We start from the raw sequence: 13,357 nt of genomic DNA on the forward strand, positions 1-13,357 counted from the left end.
CCCTGACGTTGCATGCACCATGCTCTACCAACTGAGCCACACGGGACCCAAGAGTCATGACCCAAAAGACTGTGTAAATAGAATAATAAGTCATTGATTGCCTCAACAAAACATAAAACATGAATCCCCTTTGCACAGCATTCTCCAGGGGGGAATTAGACCCTCCAACTGATCTGTTCAATTGCATTTAGATTTCTTCTCTTTTTCCGCCCATATTTTCGACAGGTCGGTGTACATATCACATTTATCTGCATTTAAGATACTTTTTTTTATTTTTCAACTTGGCAAGCTACACATCATAGTGTCCAGGTTTTGAAATGGTGTTTGGTCAATTTTTTTTTTTTTATCAGGGGAGATTAAATGATATAAATCTCCTGCTGTGCTCACCAGCGTTACAGCCTGTCCTCTGTACTCCAGCTGTGCCATAAATAGGCAGAAACCTGTGACACATTTAATTAAATTCATTGCTCAAGGCTGTCAGCGGTTCTGCCTGGCCGTCTCACTGGTCCTAATGGATGTTTTGTGGTCCATAATGACTGTTTGGCAGGTCCACACTGTTGGCCCAGCTTACTAGACTACTGATGCGCCGTCACCTAGCCTTAAAGGCCAACTCCGACACTTTTCAACCTCATATTCATTATCTCCAGCACCAAACCAGTGTCTGTGAAAATAACGCTATCTGTGAAAAATGCTTCTGTGACATCACACGATAGGATTAAAAGTAAGAAAAACAGTGATTTTCAAAACCTGCAATGAGTTTATAGCCAGAGGGATGGTATTTTCTTGCTCTGTGATTTTCAGTGTTTGAAAACCACTGTTTTTAAAATTTAACTTTTGATGTCATTGGGTAGAACTTTTAGAAATGTTTTCTACCAAACTTAAAAATGTGCAGTTTTCACATGTAGACACTGGTTTTCATGAATATGAGGTTGAAAAGTGGCGGAGTTGCCCTTTAAGGTATAAGCTGTAAAATGCAAGGGTCCAAACCTCAAGATTGAACTGTTCCTACCCAAGAGGAGACAAGCACCACTCCGCAGGGTTTCTTCCGTCGTATGTGAATTATTGACTTGGTTCCTTCAGAGGCCAAAAAGCATTACAATCGACTGCTCAGCAGGAGGCACCATCGATAGATTTCATCTAGCAAACTCAACCAGTCAATTATTTGTTTAATACATTAGTGTTGGTATCTATGCATTGTGTAAGATAACTGGTCCTAACCCTGACCCTATAGACTCTACAAGAAGCAAAATCTCTTATCATCCCTAATATTAGTCAAGTTATGTTGCTTGATTGTGAATGCTAAGCCACAGACTAATTTACCAGTCCTAGGATCCTTTGCTCTGACCAGTGCTTGTGTGCTTAAAGCAATGTAGTGATGTCTCTGTCACTCAGCATAGGGGCGCAACAGGGTTACGTGCCCCCCCACTCACTCTACGCGTCTGTCAAGCTACTCAAATTTGCAGATGACACCACCTTGATTTGCCTTATCTCCAATGGTGATGAGTCTATGTACTGGAGAGAGGTTGGCCAGATTGTTTCCTGGTGCAGTTACAGTAGTATAATATATGCTTTCATCCAAGGCAACTTAGTCAGGCATGCATACATTTTATGTATGGGTGGTCCCAGGAATTAAACCCACTATCCTGGCATTGCAAGTGCCATGCTCTACCAACTGAGCTACAGAGGACCAGCTCAATAACCTGGTGCTGAACATGATCAAAACCGTGGAAATGGTGATTGTCTTCAGGAAGCATATTGATACATGTTAGATTGTGTATGTAATATTTGCTATTTAATTTTGTGTTTTTAAATTGTGTATAATTTTATTTTCTGCATTGTTGCAAATGAGACCTAGATCTCAATGCCTTTTCCCTGGTTACATAATACATTCAAATAATCTATGGCTCAGCTGTAAGTATGGTTGAATCATTCAGATTCCTGGGGACCATCATCTCCCTCAAGTAGGAGGACAACATTACAGCAGTCACAAAGGCACACCAGATTATGTACTTCTTGCACCAGCTGAAGAAATTCAGACTCTCCCAGACGATACTGATCTGGTTCTACAAAGCCATCCTTGAGTCCATTCTCACCTCTTCGATCAATGTCTGGTTTGGGAATGCGTGTGCCTGGTCCAAGGGCAAACTGCAACGTATTGTCCGGTCTGCTGAGAGGGTTATCGGTTGCACCTGCACTCCATTGAGGTCCTGCCCTTCAGGAAAAGGAGGCTTGCAGGAAAGATCCTCGCCGACCTCTTTCACTCCAAGCCCTCCCTCTTCAGAAGACTCCCCTCTGGCAAACGGTTCAGGTCAATCACGACGAAAACCTCCCGCCACCTTAACAGCTTTCCCCCCGCGCCGTGAACCTTACTAACCGGCCATCTGGTCCACTTTGATCTTCCCACTTATAGGCTTTTCACTATTCATGTACAAACGATGCACCATGCACTTTCATCCTGGACTGCACATTGCTCTCTGCACTGCCTTTTGCGCTATGCCACGGACTGACTCCAACATATACACTACACCTGTGTTTCCCAACCCTGATCCTCCAGTACCCTCAATAGTACACATTTTATTGTAACCCTGGACAAGCACACCTGATTCAACTTGTCAACTAATCATCATGCCCTCAATGAGTTGAATGAGGCGTGTTTTGTACAGGGCTACAATGAACATGTGCACTGTTGGTACTGGAGGACCAGGGTTGGGAAACACTGCAGTACGTGGCCAACAATATGTGGACACCTGCTTGTCAAACATCTCATTCCAAAATCATGGACATTAAAATGGAGTTGCTACCCTCTTTGCTGCTATAACATCCTCCATTCTTCTGGGATGGCTTTCCACTAGATGTTGGAACATTGATGCAGGGACTTGCTTCCATTCAGCCACAAGAGCATTAGTGAGGTTGGGCACTGATGTTGGCCAATTAGGCCTGGCTCGCAGTCAGCATTCGATGGGGTTGAGGTCAGGGCTCTGTGCAGGCCAGTAATGTTCTTCCACACCGATCTCGACAAACCATTTCTGTATGGACCTTGCTTTGTGCATGGGGGCAAAGTCATGCTGAAACAGGAAAGGGCCTTGCCACAATGTTGGAAGCGCAGAATAGTCTAGAATGTCATTTTATGCTGTAGCGTTAAGATTTCCCTTCACTGGAACTAAGAGGCCTAGCCTGAACCATGAAAAACAGCCCAAGACCATTATTTCTCATCCACCAAATTTTACAGTTGGCACTATGCATTCGGGCAGGTAGCGTTCTCCTTGTATCCGCCAAACCCAGATTAGTCTGTCAGACTGCCAAATGGTGAAACGTGATTCCTCACTCCATGGAACACTATTCCACTGCACCCGCGTCCAATGGCAACGAGCTTTACATCACTCCAGCCGACGCTTGGCATTGCGCAAGGTGTTCTTAGGCTTGTGTGCGGCTGCTCGGCCATGAAAACCCATTCCATTAAGCTCCTGATGAACAGCTCTTGTGCTGACGTTGCTTCGAGGCAGTTTGGAACTTGGCATTGAATGTTGCAACCGAGAACAGATGATTTTATGCGCTACATGCTTCAGTCCTCGGCGGTCCCGTTCTGTGAGTTTGTGTGACCTACCACTTTGCGACTGAGCCGTTGTTGCTCCTAGATGTTTCCTCTTCACAATAACAGCACTTACAGTTGACCGGGGCAGCTCTAGCAGGGCAAGAATGTGAAGAACTGACTTGTTGGAAAGGTGGCATCCTATGACGGTGCTAAGTTGAAAGCCACTGAGCTCTTCAGAAATGCCATTCTACTGCCAATGTTTGTCTTTGGAGTTTGCATAGGCTCTGTGTTTGATTTTATACACCTGTCAGCAACGGGTGTGGCTGAAATGGCTTAATCTACTAATTTGAAGGGGGGTCCACATACGTGTGTGTGTATATACCCCATTGCACATCATCCTGTTAAATTGTTTCTCTTAGATTTTATATACAGTCGGAAGTTTACGTACACCTTAGCCAAATACATTTAAACTCTTTTTCACAATTCCTGACATTTAATCCTAGTAAAAATTCCATGTCTTAAGTTAGTTAGGATCACCACTTCATTTTAAGAATGTGAAATGTCAGAATAGTAGTAGATAGAAGGATTTATTTCAGCTTTTATTTATTTCATCACATTCCCAGTGGGTCAGAAGTTTACATACACTCAATTAGTACTTGGTAGCATTGCCTTTAAATTGTTTGACCCAAGTTAAACATTTCGGGTAGCCTTCCACAAGCCTTCCACAAGCTTCCCAGAATAAGTTGGGTGAATTTTGGCCCATTCCTCCTGACAGAGCTGGTGTAACTGAGTCAGGTTGAAGGCCTCCTTGCTCGCACATGCTTTCTCAGTTCTGCCCACAAATCCTCTATAGGGCTTTGTGATGGCCACTCCAATAGCTTGACTTTGTTGTCCTTAAGCCATTTTGCCACAACTTTGGAAGTATGCTTGGGGTTATTGTCCAGTTGGAAGACTCATTTGCGACCCAGCTTTAACTTCCTGACTGATGTCTTGAGATGTTGCTTCAATATATCCACATAATTTTCCTCCCTCATGATGGCATCTATTTTGTGAAGTGCACCAGTCCCTCCTGCAGCAAAGCACCCCCAAAACATGATGCTGCCACCCCCGTGCTTCACGGTTGGGATGGTGTTCTTCGGCTTGCAAGCATCCCCCTTTTTCCTCCAAACATAACGATGGTCATTATGGCCAAACAGTTCTATTTTTGTTTCATCAGACCAGAGGACATTTCTCCAAAAGGTACGATCTTTGTCCCCATGTGCAGTTGCAAACCTTAGTCTGGCTTTTTTATGGCGGTTTTGGAGCAGTGGCTTCTTCCTTGCTGAGCGGCCTTTCAGGTTATGTCGATTTATAGGACTTGTTTTACTGTGGATATAGATACTTTTGTACCTGTTACCTCCAGCATCTTCACAAGGTCCTTTGCTGTTGTTCTGGGATTGATTTGCACTTTTCGCACCAAGGTACGTTCATCTCTAGGAGACAGAACGCGTCTCCTTCTTGAGTGGTATGACGGCTGTGTGGTCCCAATGGTGTTTATACTTGTGTACTATTGTTTGTACAGATGAACGTGGTACCTTCAGGTGTTTGGAATTTGCTCCCAAGGATGAACCAGACTTGTGGAGGTCTACAATTTTTTTTCTGAAGTCTTGGCTGATTTCTTTTGATTTTTTTCCCCATGATGTCAAGCAAAGAGGCACTGAGTTTGAAGGTAGGCCTTGAAATACTTCCACAGGTACACCTCCAATTACCTCAAATGATGTCAATTGGCCTATCAGAAACTTCTAAAGCCATGACATAATTTTCTGGAATTTCCCAAGCTGTTTAAAGGCACAGTCAACTTAGTGTATGTAAACTTCTGACCCACTGGAATTGTGATACAGTGAAATAATCTGTCTGTAAACAATTGTTGGAAAAATGACTTGTGTCATAAACACAGTAGATGTCCTAACCGACTTGCCAAAACTATAGTTTGTTAACAAGAAATGTGTGGAGTGGTTGTAAAACGAGTTTTAATCACTCCAACCTAAGTGTATGTAAACTTCCAACTTCAACTGTATATTAGTTACAATGTAGCTTAAAGTATAGTCTGTAGTTTTTAGCTTCAGTGCCTTTAGTGTGAAAAAATGTGATTCTGACACCTGAATGAAGGAGACTATTGCCTGTAGTAGTCTCGATCGCGTTTCAGCATTAGGACCCTAATCCAATTACCATTACATTCTATTATGTCTGGTAAGGTGCTGTAACCAGCTGTTTCTATCTCCCAGGTTTATGAAGGAAGGGCCTATAAGGACAGTTGCACAGTGCCAATCGAGACATGACACTTTGCAAGAGCAACAATTCACAAATTGGAGTAATTCTAAATCAGTTGTTTTAGTTGCTCGGCTACAGTCCTGGCATCAACATACACCACTATACTTTTACAACCGCCTCCTATTCATGTTTAAATCAAATTTGTATATGTCACATGCGCCGACTATAACAGGTGTAGGTAGACCTTACAGGGAAATGCTTACTTACAAGCCCTTAACCAACAATGCAGTTAAGAAATTTTCCTTTTTTAAAACACTTTAGTTTATTTAGTAAATATTAACACAATACAGTAACATAGGGATGCACGGATATGTTTTCTTAAGTTTCTATTTTAAATCCTATCAAACCATGAAGGACCGTTTTAACCCAGTTTAGAAAGGAGGCTAAATGGTATCTCAGAGAATGACACACTCCAGGGTCAGTCATATGTAGGTTGTTGATTATTTTTGGAGGGGTGTAAACCCATAGGGTTCTATCTCTTTGTGTAAACCCCTGCACTACTAGAATATTCTATCGTAGCTATTTGAAAAGAGAAAGACCAACCGCCAAGGTTGGGAGTTTCCCTATAGTGAAGCATTGCACTTAAAGTATTGTACTGTACAGCCTCCGGTTACATGATTGAATCATGTTAGACTAAATAGGTTTGACAGCACCACGTCAGTTCTAAACTCACTTTTCCTCCTATACTGTCTGCTCACTCTGTTATTGAGTTTTGATGTTCCTCTGATGGGGACTGCGTTGAACTGAAGAGAAAAAAGAAAATCCCCATATTCTCTGAAAAACAAAGTTTTGGTTAATATTTAAATCATGACTCACAATGATCTGGAACAATCTCCTTGCGGCAGCACATTTGGCCTCTAAACATTCCTTTTTTAAGTCTCTGACAGGCACTGTTTGGCAGTGTGAGCTGATTTGATGAAGAGTACACTGTGAAAGAACCCTGATAGGTAATGTTGTCTCAGCTGTCTTGGGCAAAATACAGACACAGTATAACTGCACTTGGAAGGAGAGGCTGTGGGCATATCAGTAATTGTAATGCAACAGTCCAGCTTGAACAAAAAGGGAATTAAAGATGATCAATCTGGAGACACTGAAATATTTTTATGACCTTTGTAAATCTCCAATTTAAAACATTTGACATGGATTAGAAATGAGAGAATGGATACAACTTGGATAATAGTCAGCTCTCTTTTGTGCTCTCTAAATCTTTTTCTTTTTTTTGTGTGCATGGTATACAACAGATGAAAGCTTTGATTTGCCCTTTGATTAATTAATGTTTTGGGGTTGTTTGATAAAACAGATCATTGAATTAAATTTTTATTTTATTAATCATCTTTTGAACAGAGCGAGAGCGTGGATGTGCTTTTCATTATGTTGGTTTGAATCCTGAGCAGTCAATCATTCAGGAAATTCCATCTACAGTGACAAGGTCACAAGGATCGCAGATGGCAAGGACACTGAAGAATGAAAGGCCTTGTAAAGGTTCATACTTGAGTTGAGGGTCTGTATAAGAAAAGGACAAAGGAAGCAAGCATATCACTCACTCACATCAATCTTGGCTCAAACATAAGGCAATGCAACAATTACCATATCTTCGGAGGGTACGGGTGCGAACGAAAAGGGATAGGAGACTGTGACACCCTGTCTCTGGTATGGTGCTGGGGCATTTGTTCATTAGGGTGCATGAAAAGCAGCCAAGGCTATTCTCCTAAATCCAGCCAAATGAATGCTAATGGAAATGCTATTGCATTGTGGATGAACTGCTAATGATCTGTTCCATTGCACCATCCCAGCCGGTCAGTGTAAAGGAAACTAGTCATTTAAAGGGTATTAATGTCAAAAGCTGTTAGTATTTGGTCCCATATTCCTTGCCTGCAATGACTACATCAAGCTTGTGACTCTACAAACTCATTGGATGCATTTGCAGTTTGTTTTGTGTTATGTTTTGCCCAATAGTAACTGAATAATGACCTTAAGTAATTTAATTTTAAGTGAGTAGATAAGATGTTTATGAACAATTTATATTGAATGAATAATGATGATAAAGGTTAGAGGCTTCACCAAAACATGCTAACGAACCTCTTTCCAATAACAGGGGAGCTTAGTATTTTCTTTGGGGGGGGGGGGGGGTGTATGATCTTTGTGCCTCTGTAAATTCACTCATCATTATTCATGATTATGCATAATCATGGTAGCATCCACATAAATGTAGTAGTGTTCAGAATCATCTTCTATTCTTACTTATGACAAAAGCGACTCCAAAATGGTACAATATTTTTTCAACATTCAGTTCCTTTTGGGCTAAAGATAATCCAAAACAAACTGCAAATGCATCCAACAAAATGCATCTCAAATCTAAAATGTTGGAATATAGAGCCAGATTAAAAAAGGTTGCTTCCCTGTCCAAATACATATGGAGGGGAGTGTATGTAGAAAGGGCAATCTTAGTGAAGTGATGTGCTCAGAAACTGAGGGCTTTTAAAGTCATGTGGTCAGAAGTTGTGTTCAGGCACAAGGACTACAATTTATGATATTCATTTGAATTTATTCTTTGATCAAATGTGCAATTGAATATGTCAAAATATAATTTCCAATGAATTTGGAAGATGCCTGAACTTCAATTTGGTATTTATTAGGATCCCCCATTAGCAGCTTCATAAGCACCAGCTACTCTTCCTGAGGTCCACATGAAACATGACATAATACATAGTACAGAACATATTAGTCAAGGACTGAAATACATACATTTTAAAACATCACACAGCCTACATGTCAGTATATACACACAATATCTAGGTCTAATACATTGTAAATATATTTATACATATATATATATATATGGCTGTGTCTCTCCAGGCCCCTTTGTGCAGTAAAGTGTTATTTTATCTGTGTTTTTTAAACTGGTTTTATTGCTAGCTTGAGTTACCAGGGGTGGCAGAGTTCCATGTAGAGTTTCCCAGCCTCTGTTCTGGACCTGGGGACTGTGAAGAGTCCTTTGGTTGCATGTCTTGTGCTGTACCGATGAGTATCCGAACTGTGTGTCAACAGATAGTTCTATAGGCTTCCATTAGATTTCCAGATTGCATCATGTTGTTTTGAGTTGATGATATTGATCCGTGAGTGAGGGCTGTGAAAGCCTCCACATTCCATTTACATGACGTTCTCAACCTTTCTGGGAGGTTATTGGCTATAAGTGTATCCTGGCACAAACTTCATTTTTTTTTTTTAGAACTGGTCCCGGCCAATCAAGAAGGTAGATTTAGTAGCCTACAAGTTATCTAGCTCCTCGATGCTTTCGATTGAATTGCAAGGCGTGTTGTTAGTGTGGGTGTGATTAGTGCATAGCGCTCCATGGTTCTTCATTCTGGCTGTAACTGTGCTGTGCGTACGGCTGCATTTTCAAGGGCGCGTTCCTCTTGGCGGAGCTGTACTGTCGCTCTCCACACGTGCAAGTGGCAAGAAAAACATTTCAGCACTGGAGCTGTCCACGTCAGCGTTTTGACGGACTCTTGTCACTCTTATCGCGGATAGGTAATTCGTGTCACATTTGCAGTATATATTTGTGAAATCTAGGCTATTTTGAGTAGGCTAAACGCGTACTTTTCATTCAATCGAAGCCTTGCAATGCTGGGTAGCTGTTCGTGAGACACAAGGAAAAAAAGTCCCAAATCGCGGTGGAGAGTTGTCCGATTTTATCTCAGGTAAATTCCATTTATTTTCAATATGACATACAGACCAACAGCAAAATTGTTGCATAACACATTTCAGACTTGCATTTAATTAATGCATGACGAAAAGGCATCTCGGGTGATTTGCAGGAGCTAGGCTATAGCATTTTTCTTCATCTGCCAATGATTGATGGCTGTGTTTTTAAACTAAACATTCATAGGCTGGATATAGTGACCTGGTGTCAGCAAGGCCTTCGCAACGCTATGTGTGTGCTTTAGGGGTGAACCCACAGATATCCTATTCAATTACTAGAGTGGCTATGGCCCCAATTTCCAAAATGATATGAAAATGTCAGCCATTGTGGTCAGGGAGAAATCCAAACCAGTCTAATTTGAATGAATGGTAGTTGTGTCATAGGTGATGCAATTCTTGCTTTTTCTTATGCAGGAAATTGAAAGTAAGGCATCTGATGTATATCAGAGATTGTGTAATATAATTACTGTCAACCTAAAATATTGTCATGTATTTATAATCATTTACACTAGTTTTATACCAATATAAATAGCCTCTAAAATATATGTAAACAGACCATAAATGTCTCAATGTTTGTTTTCTAGGAAAACTGAGTGTTATGATAAAATATCAGTACTTGTTGCGTTAAGTCCTGTCATCAACTAATTTCAGCTACTGTATGGCTGTTGATTGACTGCATTGTTTGTATGGAATGTTGGCATACTGACAGTTAATTTGAAAAATGATTGGAATCGTTCCACTTATACTGGCTGGAATACAGCACGTTTCGCAGCCGATTTAGGTCAGCACTCAGCCGGGGGGTAGATCCTAGCCACGTTTGATCATTTTGTGCATCATAACCTCTCTTTGGGCAGTGTAGGATGGCTCACTTCAATTAATGCTGAATCATGTCCCACTAAGTAGGCTACCTGCAACAGAGCAGAACAGAGCAACAGAGTTCAATACTACCCCAGGTAGTATGTCCCATCCTGTGGTAATCCTGGGGTCAACACAGGTCCTGTACCTAGGGAGTTCTGGAGCCCTGGACTGAGTCCTGCTCAACAGCCTGCGACAGATCCCTGCAGCTTGTGCATGTTCCTCTGCCGTTCTCACGGTGGCCATTGTCCGCTTCTCTCAGCCTCAGTGTATTGACTGGCACAGCCTTTCTGCTTGCCTGGCAGCCTGTCAATGCCAACATAGGAGCTGCTCTCTAAGGATGCATTTAGATTTAAATTCCTCTACTTCCAGGCGCCTCTGTCTGTGCACTATGGACAGCACACAAACAGAATTTTAACTCACCATATGTTGTTTTTGGGACCAACCAGACAGTTGTCAGCCCCCTGGGTGTCTTTGTTGGGTTCTGGGACAGAGAAGAGAAGAGGTGTTCTCGGGGGTACCAGAGATGAGGAGTCCCAGCAGGGCAAGGAGATTTTGTCTCAGTCATTCTCTACATGCACAGAGAACTATGGCAGTATGCCTCAAACAGATGTGATTATACAGCTTCTGCCTGATGGTCTGTGTTTCCAAAAATAAACCGTTGTCTCTGCCATTTTTGTGTATTCTTACCAGTGTGTGTGTTTGTGTACGTTTTGTAAACTACTCTGCTCATTGGCGAACTTGTTAGTGTAATTATTTCCAGGTCTTTGCTCTGTGGGTCTGTGGATGAGATCTTTGGCTAAATGGGAACGCTTTGTGCCCCCCCCCCCCCCCCCCCCACTGTGATCCCAGCATGAAAAGGAGGACTGGTTGGGATTCTAATCAGCACATATCCAGAATGGACCTGTGAAGAAAAACATGTCACATGTACAGTCAACTCTGTAGTCAGACCTAGAACCTCAAGCCTTACTGTGAAACTGGATTCATTGAACTAATCTTTTAAATCCACCAGTTTGTATAATGCAGGAAGAAAAAAAATCATGTAGGCGCTAAACTTGGATGACATTCCACAGTAGCTAGGTTTCCATCCAATTTGACAGATTTTCATGTGAATATTATATAAAATCTGCATGGGGGGGGGGAAAATCTCATTTTTCCCAGCAGAGATTTGTTTCGATCAACCTGACTTGTTGCGAATAAAAGGCTGTGTGACAACAGTGCACATAAAAACCACTCTTGATAAGTTCTCATGTACCAAATAAAAACACAAATTCAATGTTTCCATTGGAAAATGCAATCTATTGATGGTTTTGTCACAAACTATTGCAATAAATGGCAAACTTACCCAATCAGGTTTTTGCGCATGCTCTCAAGGCAAAAGTTCACTCCAATCTCCAATTACTCAAGCTAACAGCAAAATGACCTTTATTAAATAACGGATTAAACAACATCTCATGGAATGGCAGGGACTGTGAGGACACACACAGAGAGACAGATGATGTCATTGCATACAAATTATGACCCTAGATATTTATTGGTAAGGAGCATCAAGCTCATCACCATACACTTTCACCACCCTGTGAAGTTCATTCTAACTTCATCTGTAGCCTAATAAACTGTGCATGCTTTTTCAAATTGTACTGGGCACACACTGGTTGAATCAACATTGTTTCCACGTCATTTCAATGAAATTATGTTGAATTGATGTCTGTGCCTAGTGGGATGACTGCAAATTTGCCTTTACATTATGGTTATTCTATCAACAATTGAGCAAGAAATCGTTTCCACTTGAATTTTTTTGCATAAATAATTTTACAGGCACAAAAAGATCCCACTGTGTCAAACGAACAAATTGTCTATCGACATTTATAAAACTGTACCGACCCTTCCTGTTTCCATCACGTCATGATTTATTTTTGTTATACGGTATGACTTTACTCACATAAAACGTGTTTAGAGACCTGCGCAGAGGAGGTGTCTGACTGAATACTAATGGAGAACCAAGGTGCCCTGATCTGCCCCTGATACACGGCTCACAGGATTCAACCCATTCTAATTCCAGTCCACGATTCATTTCCTGTTTGGGATATGCTCTACCTTTGCCAAAATGTCATCTCTGCGGGACAACTAGATTCTATATAACACCCAAGAACTTCCATCAGAGCTGCCAGACATGGTCTCGTTCTGATAGATCATGTCTGACCAGTGGAGTGTAGACATCCTACAAACAGGATTACTGGGAGTGAGCGCTAGATCAGAGGGATTTTAAAGAGCACCATGGTGCTCTTATCTTCCTCCAAAATTATCAATATTTAACTACACCAAGACGGTGCAGTGAGCGTCATCCATCTTGTTCACCACCATTTAGGTGCCTTGCTTCTACAGAGCGCAAACCCAGTTTGAGGTCTTAGTTAAAATTAGCAAGCTAATCAAACTGATTCAGAAGTTTCTGTAGGCAACAATCCACACTTGGATCCACACATTGAGTAAGTAGTAGTGTAAGACAGTGTGTGTTGACCACTCATTAAAAAAATTACATTCAGAGATGGTCACTGCATGTGAAAGTGCTCCTCTTTTAGCTTGAGCAAATTCACTATGCTGTTGCTCTGCCAAAAACACTGCACACTCGTTATTCTTGCTTTATTACAGTAATACCCAGTTCTCCATAGGTGTTACGGGTCTTGTTAAACGGAAAAATATGAAAGATACAAGTGCCAATAAAAGGGCCTAGAATGAAACCCATATCTCAAGACCTAGTGGAAGAATATTCAGGCTGTCGCAGTGCAGCTCATTCAGACTGGGATTCTCTCTCTGCCATGCATGTATGTCAGGTCCGGCCCCAAGGAGTGCCCATGTTTTCCGCTTCATCCACCCCCCCCCAAATTATCCAGGGGCATTTAAATCATTCAGAGTGGTCTGACCCAGCTGCTCCTGTAGGAAACGAGTGAAAAGCCAGCC

General features: G+C 41.7%; 1 protein-coding gene across 2 annotated transcripts in view; it reads left to right on the forward strand.

Annotated features, from left to right (window-relative positions):
- The first annotated feature begins 9,107 nt into the window (after positions 1–9,107).
- LOC139543928 (PHD finger protein 24-like) overlaps positions 9,108–13,357 on the forward strand; it is a 28,595-nt gene continuing 24,345 nt past the window's right edge. Inside the window, exon 1 of one of the 2 annotated variants that reach the window (XM_071350479.1) lies at positions 9,108–9,543. The gene's annotated coding sequence lies outside the window, so the exon portion shown is untranslated. The remainder of the gene's footprint in view (positions 9,544–13,357) is intronic. The other variant, XM_071350480.1, reaches the window with a different exon arrangement.

This window comes from Salvelinus alpinus, chromosome 18 (genome assembly GCF_045679555.1).
Source record: "Salvelinus alpinus chromosome 18, SLU_Salpinus.1, whole genome shotgun sequence".
Taxonomy (NCBI): domain Eukaryota; kingdom Metazoa; phylum Chordata; class Actinopteri; order Salmoniformes; family Salmonidae; genus Salvelinus; species Salvelinus alpinus.